Here is a 13,616-nt window from a genome sequence, read left to right on the forward strand (position 1 = left end):
CTGAGTGCCTCTTAAAAACTATCCATCTTATCTTGATCTGTCCCTTCACAATGCGAATATACTGACACAATCCTAATTTTCTTGCTAGACACTGTCAAATCTATCCACATCAGTCGTTCGTTTACATACCTTATTGCAACTACGCTGGGTTCCATTTCTTTCCTGATGTAAAGCCCTACACCCCATTGTGCTATTCCTGCTTTGACTCCTGACAGGTAGACCTTGTATTCTCCCACTTCCTCTTCTTTCTCACCCCTTACCCGAATGTCACTAACAGCTAAAACATCCAGCCCCACCTTACTTGCAGCCTCTGCCAGCTCTACCTTCTTCCCAGAGTAGCCCCCATTGATATTAATAGCTCCCCATCTCATTACCATTTGTTTGCCAAGTCGTATCTTAGGAGTCCCTGGTTTGTCAGTTAGAGGTGGGACTCCGTCACCTCCAAAGGTCCGAGGCATTTTGCTCTGATTGTTGCCAGCATCATATTTAGAGTACCAGGGAAGCAGGTTGCTAGCCTTACTTGCCCCGAGTCCCATTGGGTTTTACCCCTAACGGCTGAGGGACTAACCGGTGGATTTGGTAGTCTTTGTCGTATGAGCACAAAGGTGACCACGACTCAGAATATGTCCGAGATGCCCAGCCTTATTCCAAAGTAACTGGTATCCCGACTGTCGGGACCACTTACTTGGCCACTCATACTTTTAACTGCTAAAAATAAATTGGCATGTAATAAAACCGTTGCCTATTTTATTAACGAGCACAGCACCGCTTTGCCTAAGTGTTAAACCCTTTCTGCTTTGAGATAGACATTGTCAGGTTGACTCCATCTCATCTTAGCACATTTTATTATTGGGCCGTGAATGCAGTGCCAGCGTAGGCGCGCTGGTTCCGCAAAGAAGCCACGACCGGTCGGCGCAATATTATGTTCGCGTCATATTATGTCCGCTGTGAGAGGGGCGACAGGCACGAATAGAGTAAAGTGCCCCGTGCGCATGCGCTACACGATTAGCCAGGACTTAGGGGCACACTTCAGCCGTCTCGTTGTTAGTTTGGAGATGGACAAATGTTGACAGCACGGGCTATAGTGTCCGCGGCAGCTGACATCTTTACCAGCGGCCACGCGCAGGACACAGGAGCGTCGCAATTCGTCGGCAACCGCGAGCAAACACGTGACCTTGGGGTTGGGTTGGTTTGGGGGAAAAGACCAAACAACGAGGTCATCGGTCTCATCAGATTACGGAAGGACGGAGGAGGACGTAGGCCGTGCCCTTTCAAAGGAACCATCCCTGCATTTGCCTGGAGTGATTTAGGGAAATCACGGAAAACCTAAATCAGGATGGCCGGACGTGGGATTGAACCGTCGTCCTCCCGAATGCGAGTCCATCGTGCTAGCCACTGCGCCATCTCGCTCGGTAAACACGTGACCTGCTTCTCAATCTGAACCGTTCGACTAAAGGTCTGTAACAGGAATTTCTTCACAGAAGACTAAGGCCGAAGTCTCCAACAAGAAGCCACAACCAGAAGCGTACGTCTCAGGCAAATACAGCAAGTCTTACACAGTGAGTGTATCTTATTCAATTGGCCAGCTTTTCGTTTTCTGACCACCAATCGAATTATTTGCTGTATACAACCGTCACGTTAGGCAACACGCTTCTGCTCTCAAAATGGTTCAAATGGCTCTAAGCACTATGGGACTTAAAATCTGAGGTAATCAGTCCCCTACACTTAGAACTACTTAAACCTAACTAACCTAACCAGCGTCCTGGGACCTCTGCTGTTCCTGATCTATATAAATGATCTGGGTGACAATCTGAGCAGTTCTCTTAGCTAGTACGCAGATGATGCTGTAATTTAGCGTCTAGTAATGTCATCCAAAGACCAGTATCAGTTGCAAAGCGATTTAGAAAAGATTGCTGTATGGTGTGGCAGGTAGCAGTTGACGCTAAATAACGAAAAGTGTGAGGTGATCCACATGAGTTCCAAAAGAAATCCGTTGGAATTCGATTACTCGATAAATAGTACAATTCTCGAGGCTTTCAATTCAACTAAGTACCTGGGTGTTAAAATTACGAACAACTTTAGTTGGAAAGACCACAAAGATAATATTGTGGGGAAGGCGAGCCAAAGGTTGCGTTTCATTGGCAGGACACTTAGAAGATGCAACAAGTCCACTAAAGAGACAGCTTACACTACACTCGTTCGTCCTCTGTTAGAATATTGTTGCGCGGTGTGGGATACTTACAAGGTGGGATTGACGGAGAACATCGAAAGGGTGCAAAAAAGGGCAGCTCGTTTTGTATTATCACGTAATAGGGGAGAGAGTGTGGCAGATATGTTACGCGAGTTGGGATGGAAGTCATTAAAGCAAAGACGTTTTTCGTCGCGGCGAGATCTATTTACGAAATTTCAGTGACCAACTTTCTCTTCCGAATACGGAAATATTTTGTTGAGCCCAACCTACATAGGTAGGAACGATCATCAAAATAAAATAAGAGAAATCAGAGCTCGAACAGAAAGGTTTAGGTGTTCGTTTTTCCCGCGCGCTTTTCGGGAGTGGAATGGTAGAGAGATAGTATGATTGTGGTTCGATGAACCCTCTGCCAAGCACTTAAATGTGAATAGGAGAGTAATCACGTAGATGTAGATGTAAGGACATCACACACATCCATGCCTGAGGCAGGATTCGAATCTGCATCCGTAGCAGCAGCGCGGTTTCGGACTGAAGTGCCTAGAACCGCTCGGCCGCTCCGGCCGGCGCTTCTGCTCTCACTCCACATTTGCTCGTAAAACAGTACCCCCTAAAAATGCTGTAGCCATATTCCATTACTCTGCTATCTCTCCCCAGGATCTGCAAGCACTTGCTGCTGATGTGGGATGTAGTGCAATAAAGTTTACAACACCGCTCGCCCCCTCACGTACAGACCCTCACTCTGCCCGGCGCGGGTATTCTCGTCTCCTATTAGTTTCCTTCCCCATGCAGACTGAGGATTTCAAGACATGCTGCCCGCCTGTACCTGGGGAGAAGCGTCCTTTCAATGTTCTGAGCCTCGCCAGGTCCACATATCCCACGGTACAAGGGGTGCCCACTACAGGTACGTCTGATGCCACCACTAGCACCCGAAAGTAAATCACTTTCGACATTTGTATAACTTCTACAGCTAAAATGAAGAACGCAATGCAAAAAATCCGCGTGGGGGAGAGCAAAGTAACCCTATTTAAGGTGAAGCATCCGAATACATACAGCGATACTACCAATGATGATGCAATAAGCCGACAGCACTTGCAATAGTGTTATGTCCATCCTCGGATTTACGATTTTTTTACTTGATTTCGTTTACACGGCCAAAGAAACTGAACATAGAAATGAAACAGCTGTTTCATTTTTCATTAAATAAAATGTCTTTATACGCTACTGTAGTCTTTTCTACGTTTTTTCAATCCTCATTTGTCTATACTTCACGCTGTTTTTTTTTTTTTTTTTTTTTTTTTGCAATCATGATGCTGACGTATTCCATATACCCTTCTCATACACACTATTAAGAATTCCTAACGGAATTACGTTATTGTTTAATAGGGTAACACATACGTATAACATATAGGACTCTTATTACCTTTTGCTCTGACGCCAGAATGCAGAGGCACGCTGGGAAAATTATATTTTCATCAATCTACACAAACTGTGTCGTGAACTGCATGAGCCACACATAGAGTATGTCGCTTTTACTTTGTGGTTATTATATAGTCACTCGTTTGGTATTCAAGCGGCACCGATACATACCGTTAAGCTGTTGTCTGAAACGGTCCTCTTTAACCAAACCTTCTGGATGTACAACTTGTTCTAGGAAACTGTTGTCAGAGACTACGGACATCGGAAAGATATGCGACTGAATGGTCACCTGTTTTTTTTTCTACAATTGGTCCCCGATTGCCGTTAGCTCTGCACTGAAGCATTCCAGGAGTCTTCTCACAATCGCACTACATTAACCGTTATCCCAGTCTCAAAGATGCAATTGTCTGAACTTAAAAGGGGATTGTAGCTTGCCCATTTGCGTATGGTATTTCCGTGCAACGTAACTACTATAACAACGTACATCCCTAGCATGTCAGTTGCTTTAAGTTCAAGTTATTGCTGATTTTTTGACATTTGGCTACTGACTACCTTCAAAGTCGTTTCAGCTGCAAATAACGCTACTTAGTTTGGTAAGTATTCGTGCTACAGCCCACTTCCGTTTGCAGGAGTTACCAACCTCCGAAAATTGGAAGTGGGAAAAGGGAACAAACGTCAGGATTTAGTACTGGCACTCTTTTCACTGTTACTCATTCTCAAAATGTATCGTTTTGATTCTGAATATTAGATGTTTCTCACAAGCTGATCCCGCTCCACAGAACTTCGCCTTGTGGTAGATGGAAATGATGAGCCTTTCACTGGGTATTTGTATGGTTGGCTATGTTTCCGTCATTTTAACAACGAGAGGCTCAGATTTTGATCCGATTTGGTTCTATTATTTTGCACCACCAAAAATATAAGCAATTATTCTCCGCACTTAAAATCTAACTTTGCCGATCCGTAATGAACACAGCCTAAAATGAAGACTTCCGCACTACATCCGTCAGAGCTCGAGTTCTCCGTTCTGCGCGAATAAGCGATCAAATCTCTGAGATGACACGCCCGGAATGACTACCAAACTGTTAAACTTTAGGCATTTCGGAGAATCTGCACTGACTTCTGCCTTAGAAATTAATACTCCTTCTGATTGTGCCTGTTATACATTTCACTGCACTTGTGCTTCCCCCTAATATCTCTACAGACTATAATTTGTGTACTAACGACCATAAAGTCTTCGTGGCAACACGGGGAACTGCGTAACACTGCTCAGTCCTGTAACACTGGCCGAGTTCTGTCAGTGCTGGAACATGCGGGAGAATCTATTGGAAAATACCAGCATATCCACCAATGTTTGGTGATGGAGAAAATTTCCTACTGTCGTAAATGTGCGGATCAACCTTATCAGTATCAGATTTCTCCTTTGACGTTTGATGCAAAGATGTTGGTGTGTACTGTGTAACGTCATACGTTAGCAAACAGACACAGTATATAGCATTGAAAATGTTTATTTTGCTTCTATATTAGGTTTTGGAATGGTGGTTTAGATTGACAGACAGATATGTAGCGTTACTGAGGTCTCAGTTAGGTCGGAAGATGATAAGTATGGTTGTGAGCCGATAAAACTTAGACATGTGAGTACGGAATCACAGTTGTGTTTTGTAGCATAGCCTGGGCCTAGAGTGGTGTGGAGGTAAGAAAGCAGGTGTGTCGTGCAGTTAGAGGTGGGCCACTTTTTCTGCTTCAGACTCTCCCAAAAAAATTTACGTACTCGGAAAACTAAAACTGTCACTTCATAACGTAAAACTACTAGTTAACTTTATGCTATCAGTAATGGATACGACAGTGGCTAAATACTCTCACCATACCTGAACTAACACGAAAATTGACATTAAACGTTCTATGGGCACCTCTAAGCGCACGCCACACACCGATACGGCAGAATAATGCTATTGGCTTGAGTGTGAAGTGGTACACTGCTAGTTGCCACTGTGCACTGCCCATCAACCACTTTGTTACAGGGACACAGCTATAGGTCAAGTTGAAACGTCACAGCTGGTTGGAAGTCTTTGGAGCCAACAAACGTGACATCAACGAATAAGTTGGACTGAAATTTTTGTTACAGCGCCTATCTGTAGTTACATGATTTCGATTAGTAAATTACGCCCCAGCTTTGTTATCGCCTTAGGTTAAATGAAACGGGTGATATCGAGACATGTTCAATATTTCCTCTGAACTGCTTGACCACAACAGCGGTGGTGGTAAAAACTAGCAGATACAGCACTGATGAGGGAGTCCTGTGCACAACTGTTGATGTAGCTACCCAAATTAAATTTCGAATGTTCCTACACATTCGAAAATGATACATTAGGTAAATCTGTTATATATATTAGTGTGAGAGTGTGTGTGTGTGTGTGTGTGTGTGTGTGTGTGTGTGTGTGTGTGTGTGTGTGGGTGTGTGTGTCATCAGGCCTCATGAGTATCGACACTTTGGGGTTTATAACCTCCTAGCTCCAAATGGAGTGGAGGGAGATACGGGAAAAGAAAAGTGTTTTTTCCAGACACTGACGTGAGGCTGTCCTGCAAGACAGGCATGTTGTGTTGGACCAGTAGCGGCCTGCCATCTTAACCTGCTTTGGAGGGCAGCCACATGTCAGGGGCAAGAAATAGTTTTTCAGGACCCTGACATGTAGGCTGCCCTGCATGATAAGCATATTGTGTTGTAGTACTATTGGCCTGATTTATCGACCTACTTCACATTGGGTCCTGAATTTCAGAGGCAAATAAATGATTTTCAAGTCCTTGGTTTGGACCCTGCACATGATAGACATGTTGTGGGATTAGTATTGGCCTGCTTTACTGAACATTACTGCAGGTGCTAAACATGCCAATGAGCAGGGCTTATGAGAGGTTGAGATGAATAGAGCGTGGGTGGGGAGCGTGAGTAGGAGCAGGAAATCAACAGAGAGGGGTTGATGCATGAGGCAGGTGGAAGGTGTAGAGGGGTAGTGGGCAAGTGGAAAAGGAAGAGTGAGGGGCAGAGATGGAAAGAGAGAGGTATGTAAAATAGCAGCTCTTCAGGTGGGCGATTCAGTGCTTGGAAACGCTGGGCGATGAGAGTCGCTCGGCGCCTGAGAGTAGTTGCTTGCACTCGGCCCTTGCTGGCTCTGATTGTCCGGAAGGGGCATCTCGGCCGGGCACGTAGGAATGCCGGTGGGAAGCGGCGCGGAGGCTGCGCTCGTAAAGTCGGCGCCGCAGGCGCAGGCCGCGTTAATGGAAGCAATGAAGCGGCCCGCGGCTTCCGGCCCATCTCGCCCCTGGGGGCGCCGATCGCGGAGCTGGAGCTGGAGCCGGGGCCGGAGTCGAGGCTGCGACCGGCCAGCTCGCTAATTGCGACCGCGCATTACGGCCGCCTCGCCATTAACTGTCTCCGGCGACTGGCCGGCCGCGGCGCCGTCTCCCGGTGATTAACTGCTAACGGCGCGGATAAAGAAGCGCTGCCGAGTAGGGTAGTGGGCGGGGTGGGGGACGCTAACGAGGCCGGCGCCGACTGCGACTAGGCCGGCATCCACAGTGCGTTAGTAAACTCCTACACGACAGGCTTTCAACATTTCTTCTCAGCGTCACGTCTGCTTGGAGAGCACTACACGAGCAGCGGCACACAGTCGGCAGCTGGATAAGATGCGAACAAGAGGTGTATCCACAATACCGATCACCTCCTTCAAGGACGTCATCGTTATCTCCCTCGTTTATAGTGTTCCACAGATCCAGTAGTGTTCCACAGATCCAGTCACAGAGGAGAACATTAAGGGAAGTAAAATGATTCTAGATACACATTAACTAAGGGCAAGCTACAATGGCCAATTCAGTCCAATGGTACGTGCACAGAAACCTATCTCGTACACCTCACTCATTGTGTAATTAAAGTATGTAACTATACGTACTGAAAATCTGAAAGTGAGATGTATAATTCTCAATGACAGCGTTGAAAACCACCTTCAAGATCTAAGCAAATTATGTATTATTCGTCCAGTGTGTGGGACTGTCCCGCCATAAGACGTTATGATAAATAAGATTAGATGGTTCGGATAATAGTTGTCACGTCAGATAGTGAAAGAATATAAGAAAAGCACAGAGATTTACAACCAATGGTCCATTGGAAACAGTTGGCCATCCAGACATATGTCGTTCTGTTGAAAAAAGTCTATTGCAACTATATATAGTGAAAGAATATAAGAAAAGCACAGAGATTTACAACCAATGGTCCATTGGAAACAGTTGGCCATCCAGACATATGTCGTTCTGTTGAAAAAAGTCTATTGCAACTATTCCTAAGATCATGTTGTTTGTCCAAAAGGGATTTCTAACGACCATTTCAGGCAAAAGGTCAATGTTATGTATAGCTGCCGTTTAAATACTAAACGAGCGAAGGTTAATATAACCAAGTAAAAGCAACATACTATGCGTGTGTCTCTTTCTGTCTGCGACACTGTTCTTGATAAGTGATGATACAGTAATATTATTACAATCAACGTATCTATGAAGTCTGGTGTGAGAGAAAAAGTTACTAAGAATAATTATTATAATATTTTTTGTCTCGTACATGTGTTGCCTAAGTAACCAACAACGAAGTTCACTTAGGAATTGTTAATAACGGATACAGGAAGAGTATCCCAAATATGTCAACATCATGATTAAAGAAAGCCGATATACTCTGTTACCTTGTCAAAGCCTTTGATTGTATGAATCACAAAATTGTGCTTCACAACTGATGTATTATAACATTGTTGACATCCCTCTTCCATGGACAGTCTTTAACTCAAACAAAAAGGATGGGATTACGTTGTGAGATTGCCTCACAGATCAGAGACATAGCTCAGATAGGGGGAACGTGATATAAAGAGCCCCAGAAGACCCATACTTGGCAGGTAGTTGTTATTAAGTTGCGTGAATGGTCATCGAGTGACTGGTACAGATGGTTAAGCAACTTTGATGTTTGCTGATGCCACAAGAATAATAATCAGAGGTCCAAACTCAACCTTAACACGCACTGCTCAGATAATACCCAAACAGGGCTACAAATGGTTCAAGGGAGACAGTTAATTTCGGTAAATTTTATATTATGCATCTTTACATAAGCAAAAAGACTTGTACCACAAATAGACATTAATAATTACTTAAAACGCTCAGTTTATCATTTTGCTTTTAAATGTATGTTCAACAAATTCGCATCTAACATAATGCAACAAATTTGGAACCAATTCAGTAGAAAATTTTACAAAATACATCATTGATCATTCGTGCAAATTATCTAGATTCAAGGATTGATGGTTTCTTTTGAAACTTCCTGGCAGATTAAAGCTGTGTGCCCGACCGAGACTCGAACTCGGGACCTTTGCCTTTCGCGGGCAAGTGCTCTACCAACTGAGCTATCGAAGCACGACTCAAGCCCGGTACTCACAGCTTTTACTTCTGCCAGTACCTCGTCTCCTACCTTCCAAACTTTACAGAAGCTCTCCTGGTTTCTTTTAGTTATATGCTACGTAGCAGTGTTCACTGTAAGCATGCCTCTGTTGTTTCGAATTTAGGTACGAATTTTTTTTGAAAAATATCAGTGTTATCAAGTAAATATTCAGTGCTATAGTGGTGTACAACTAAAAAAAGTTCGAATGTGTGTGAAATCTAATGGGACTTAACTGCTAAGGTCATCAGTCCCTAAGCTTACACACTACTTAACCTAAATTATCCTAAGGACAAACACACACACCCATGCCCGATGGAGGACTCGAACCTCCGCTGGGACCAGCCGAACAGTCCATGACTGCAGCGCCATAAACCGCTCGGCTAATCCCGCGCGGCTGTACAACTAAAAGACTGTATGTGAAGCGTTCTGCGCAGGGAGGGGGGAGGGAGGGAGGAAGAGAGAGAGAGAGAGAGAGAGAGAGAGAGAAAGGGGGGGGGGATGTGGAGAACAGTTCGGGGTGGAGAACAGTCACTATTGAGCGGCTTCAGTCGCACTGAACATTACCCAGCCCTTGTTCATCCTGGTAACCGGCAACGCTACGGTAAGTGCCACAAAGGGTAACGTTTTCTGCTTCTGAAGCTCCCTAGAAAACTTTTTATGCTCAGACACCTATGCTGCCACTTGGCGTGTCTGCTTTATGCCACCCAGAGTAAACATTATAGTGGCTAACCACTTTTAGCATAGCTAAATTGACATGAAAATCAACTCGATAATTCCACATGCAACTCTTGACAGACAATGCAAAATTAAACAACTGGCTGGGCGTCACGTGGTACACTTCCCCTTGCTGCTACGCTTCGCCGCGCCAAGTGCACTCCAGTATTATAGCAGATAAATGGCAGCTATTCAGTACAACTGAAAAAAAAGGCTGCTGCGTTACTCTATATTTACCACGCCATATCTCCTAAACTGTGTGTCGCACAGCAAAATAATTTTATAATTGCCTTCAGTACTATATGTTGATGACGTCTGCAAATTTTCTGCCCAATAGAGTCAGTAATAGTGAAGTGATAAATTAAAATCTCACGTCTGATGCAGAACTTTTACCAAATCATCATCCGAAATATAGTACGCGACAAACTTTTCCCCTTTAAATTTTTTTGTGGGGGTGTAAGCGAGAAAAATTTCAGAAAGGTTTGAATTTAATTTTGTAGTTTGTTCGAATGCGATGGGTGCAACCATTTGTCCAATATGAGCGATGCATTGTGCGGTTCGCAAGCGCGGCGCTCAGTCACTGTGGCCGTCTCAGTTGCAGGTGTGAGCTCGTTAGTGGGTGTTGTACAGCGGCGATTTGAGGTTATCGTAAGTTCATCTGTAAAGACGCTTGAAAGACTGGTTGTTTATTATTAGAGTAAGTATATGCGTTTGTAGTCACGCTGAGGATTCACTGTTTATGTGCGCATCCAATAGCATCGCATGGTTTCTTATTTTATATATTCACTTATGTCATTAGCATCACATACGGCTGTCCTCATTATGTCAACCACGGATTCAGCGAGCGAGGTCGACGTGTCAGTTCTGAGTCCACCAAAGAAGCGAGCAAAGAAGAAATCATTAAGTTCTTCTGAGAAGTACATGGTGCTTAATGTGTATAAATCGGAACTGTTACATCCAGAACAGTCGATGAGTGACATTGTTTCGAAAACAGCTGCAGCTACAGGTGTTGGACGTTCTTCGGTGTATAGTGTGATAAGTGAGTACAAGGCCATACACTCTTTTAAGTCTTCCAAGAAAGGAAAATTACGACACAAACTTTCTGAAAGTGTTGATGACTTCGATAGAAATGCGGTACGAAGGAAAGTCGTGAACGAAGATGCAGATATGGGATATTTCGGAGAACTACATTTTATAAGTTATTTAGAGAAATGAATTTCTAATATGTCCGGCGTGGGCGCGATAGCATGCTAATAGACAGGGATGACATCATTTTATGGAGGCGGCGTTATCTTCTAACCATTAAACGGTTGAGAGATGAAGGCAGACCCATTTACTAGTTGGACGAGACGTGGGTGAACGCAGGACATACCCGAAGTTACGTCTGGGTAGACGACACTATAAATTCCTCAAAACAAGCGTTTCTGTCCGAATTATCCACCGGAAGCAAGGGCCCATCAGGTAAAGGGAAACGTCTGATTATCGCACACATTGGCAGCAAAGCAGGGTTCGTTGAAAGATGTTTGTGGACTTTAGAATCCAAGAAAATTGAAGATTATCATGAGGAGATGTGCGCCGAAACCTTCGAGAAGTGGTTTCAAGATGTTCTTCCTCGGCTTCAGGAAAATGCAGTTATTGTTCTTGATAACGCGCCGTACCATTCTCGGAGAAAACAAAAAGTTCCCAATGCGAATTCCAATAAGCACGAAATATCAGAGAGGTAAAAATCTAAAAACATCGATTTCGAAGACGGTATGTTGAATAAAGAACTTTTAGATATAGTTAAAAATCACAGAACAGCGCACAGCGAATACGCAATAGATGAAATGGCGAAGAATGCAGGGAAAACTTTTCTCAGAATTCATACAAAATGCCGGAAGTTAAAGTACTGCTAGAAGAAGCAGTAAGAACAGTGACTGCAGAGGATTGGAACAAGTGTGTCCTCCATGTCGTAGAAAAAGTGGAAACTCAAAGGTGGAAATTAGACTGCATTATAGTGGAGAGAGAGGAGCGGTTTGTTATAAACCTCAATGAAAACAGTTCAAGTTTGCAGAGTGAACCTTGTTTCATCCTTTATCATTATTATTACTGCTATTGTTATTACAATTTACAATTAATTGTGTTTGAATGGAGCGTTTTGTTAGAAATCTGAATGAAAATAAATCTGCTTCGACAGAATGACTCAGTTTAGCATTATTTTAACATTATTGTTAAATTTATTTCGTACATTGTTGCCCAGGTTTCTCACGGTCCGCTGTGACAGCTCGGCAGCCAGCCGAACGCCGCCAGCTGCAAAGCGTGCGCCAAGGATTTTCCACACCCTGTTGCACTACATTTCAGAAGCTTCTATTCTCTTCTTGTCTAAACTGTTCATCATCCACGTTTCACTTCCATACGCGGCTACACTCCACGGAATAGATTCAAAAAGACTTCCTGGCAGTTAAAACTCACTCGATGTCAACAAATTTCTCTTTTTCAGAAATGCTTTTCTTGCCATTGCAAGTCTACGTTTTATATCCTCTCTACTTCAGCCATCATCATTATTTTGCTGCCAAAATAGCAAAACTCGTCTACTACTTTAAGTATCCCATTTCCTAATTCAATTCCATCAGCATCACCGGATTTAATTCGACTACATTCCATTAACGTTGTTTTGCTTTCGTTGATTTACATCTTATATCCTCCTTTCAAGACAATGTCCACTCTGTTCAGCTGGTCTTTCAAGTCCTTAGCTGTCTCGGACAGAATCACACCGTCATCGCTAAACCCGAAAGTGTTTATTTCTTCTCCATAGACTTTAATTCCTACTCCAAATTTTTCTTTTGTTTTCTTTATTGTTCGCTTAATGTACAGGTTGAATAATATCGGGAGTAGGCTACAATCCTGTCCATAAAGTAGAGCTGCATGCTGTTGTCATAGCTACTAAAAATTCGGAAGCAATAATTTTCAGGTCTATGTGCATGGATTTAGGAAACTGTATGGGGCAAAAAAAAAAAATATTTTATACTTTATAGTCAATTTTAAAAACATAACATATTAAAAATATTTTCATTTAAATAATACTTTTCTGTTTTTTGCTCCTGTACGCGTGAAATTTCTACAACGATTTCAAGGATTTTAATGAGATTACGACGGGAATGTGGTACATTTCAGGTTTACTTCAGTTTCTCTATACCTGAGCCAACCATTGTATTGCTTGCTACCGCGCGAAGGTAAAAATTAGAGAGAATCGAGCTCACACGGAGGCTTACAAGCAATCGTTCTTACTGCGAAATGTTCGCCACTGGAACACGAAAAGGGGAAATAGCAGCGGTACACCGAGTTCCCTCCACGAATTAATATTACGTTGTCATGCAGTTCGAGCTACGCTGAATGTTTAAAGTCTCTAGATATCGAGAAGCTAGCTTAAAATCAATTGTAAAATTTGTACCGAACCGACAGACAGACAAGAAGGCGACGTAATAAAAACGTGTTAAAATTGATCGCTCTCTTGAACGTGCACCGAACAGACCAGGATCTAGTAATTTAGTTTTTAAATCGTGAATGAGTCATGAATATTTGAGCTAGCTGAAAGATAGATGGAATTTTAATGTCTCTTACTGAGTGACTTCTGTTGCAAACACACCACCTGTGTATGGCATCTGAACGTAAAACTGCATACAATATTACGAGTTCTGTGCGCCAAGCCAGTGCAGACTAGAATTTTCCTTTCCTTGTACAATGTCATTTGTCCGCGATTATATGTATACGTATATGTATATGTAAGCGAGCGCATAAAGAATACATGCGGAAATTAAACAGGCAGTGATGATTCGATTATCGGAAACTTGTCAA

General features: G+C 43.3%; 1 protein-coding gene and 1 non-coding gene across 2 annotated transcripts in view; both read right to left on the minus strand.

The window, feature by feature from the left end:
• LOC126174755 (calmodulin-binding transcription activator 1) overlaps nt 1-13,616 on the minus strand; it is a 1,816,127-nt gene that overhangs the window by 1,420,983 nt on the left and 381,528 nt on the right. The gene's annotated exons all lie outside the window — the stretch shown is intronic.
• On the minus strand, nt 8,970-9,044 carry Trnas-cga (transfer RNA serine (anticodon CGA)). Its single transcript has one exon. It is a non-coding gene; the product is annotated as a tRNA-Ser (tRNA).

This window comes from Schistocerca cancellata, chromosome 3 (assembly GCF_023864275.1).
Source record: "Schistocerca cancellata isolate TAMUIC-IGC-003103 chromosome 3, iqSchCanc2.1, whole genome shotgun sequence".
Taxonomy (NCBI): domain Eukaryota; kingdom Metazoa; phylum Arthropoda; class Insecta; order Orthoptera; family Acrididae; genus Schistocerca; species Schistocerca cancellata.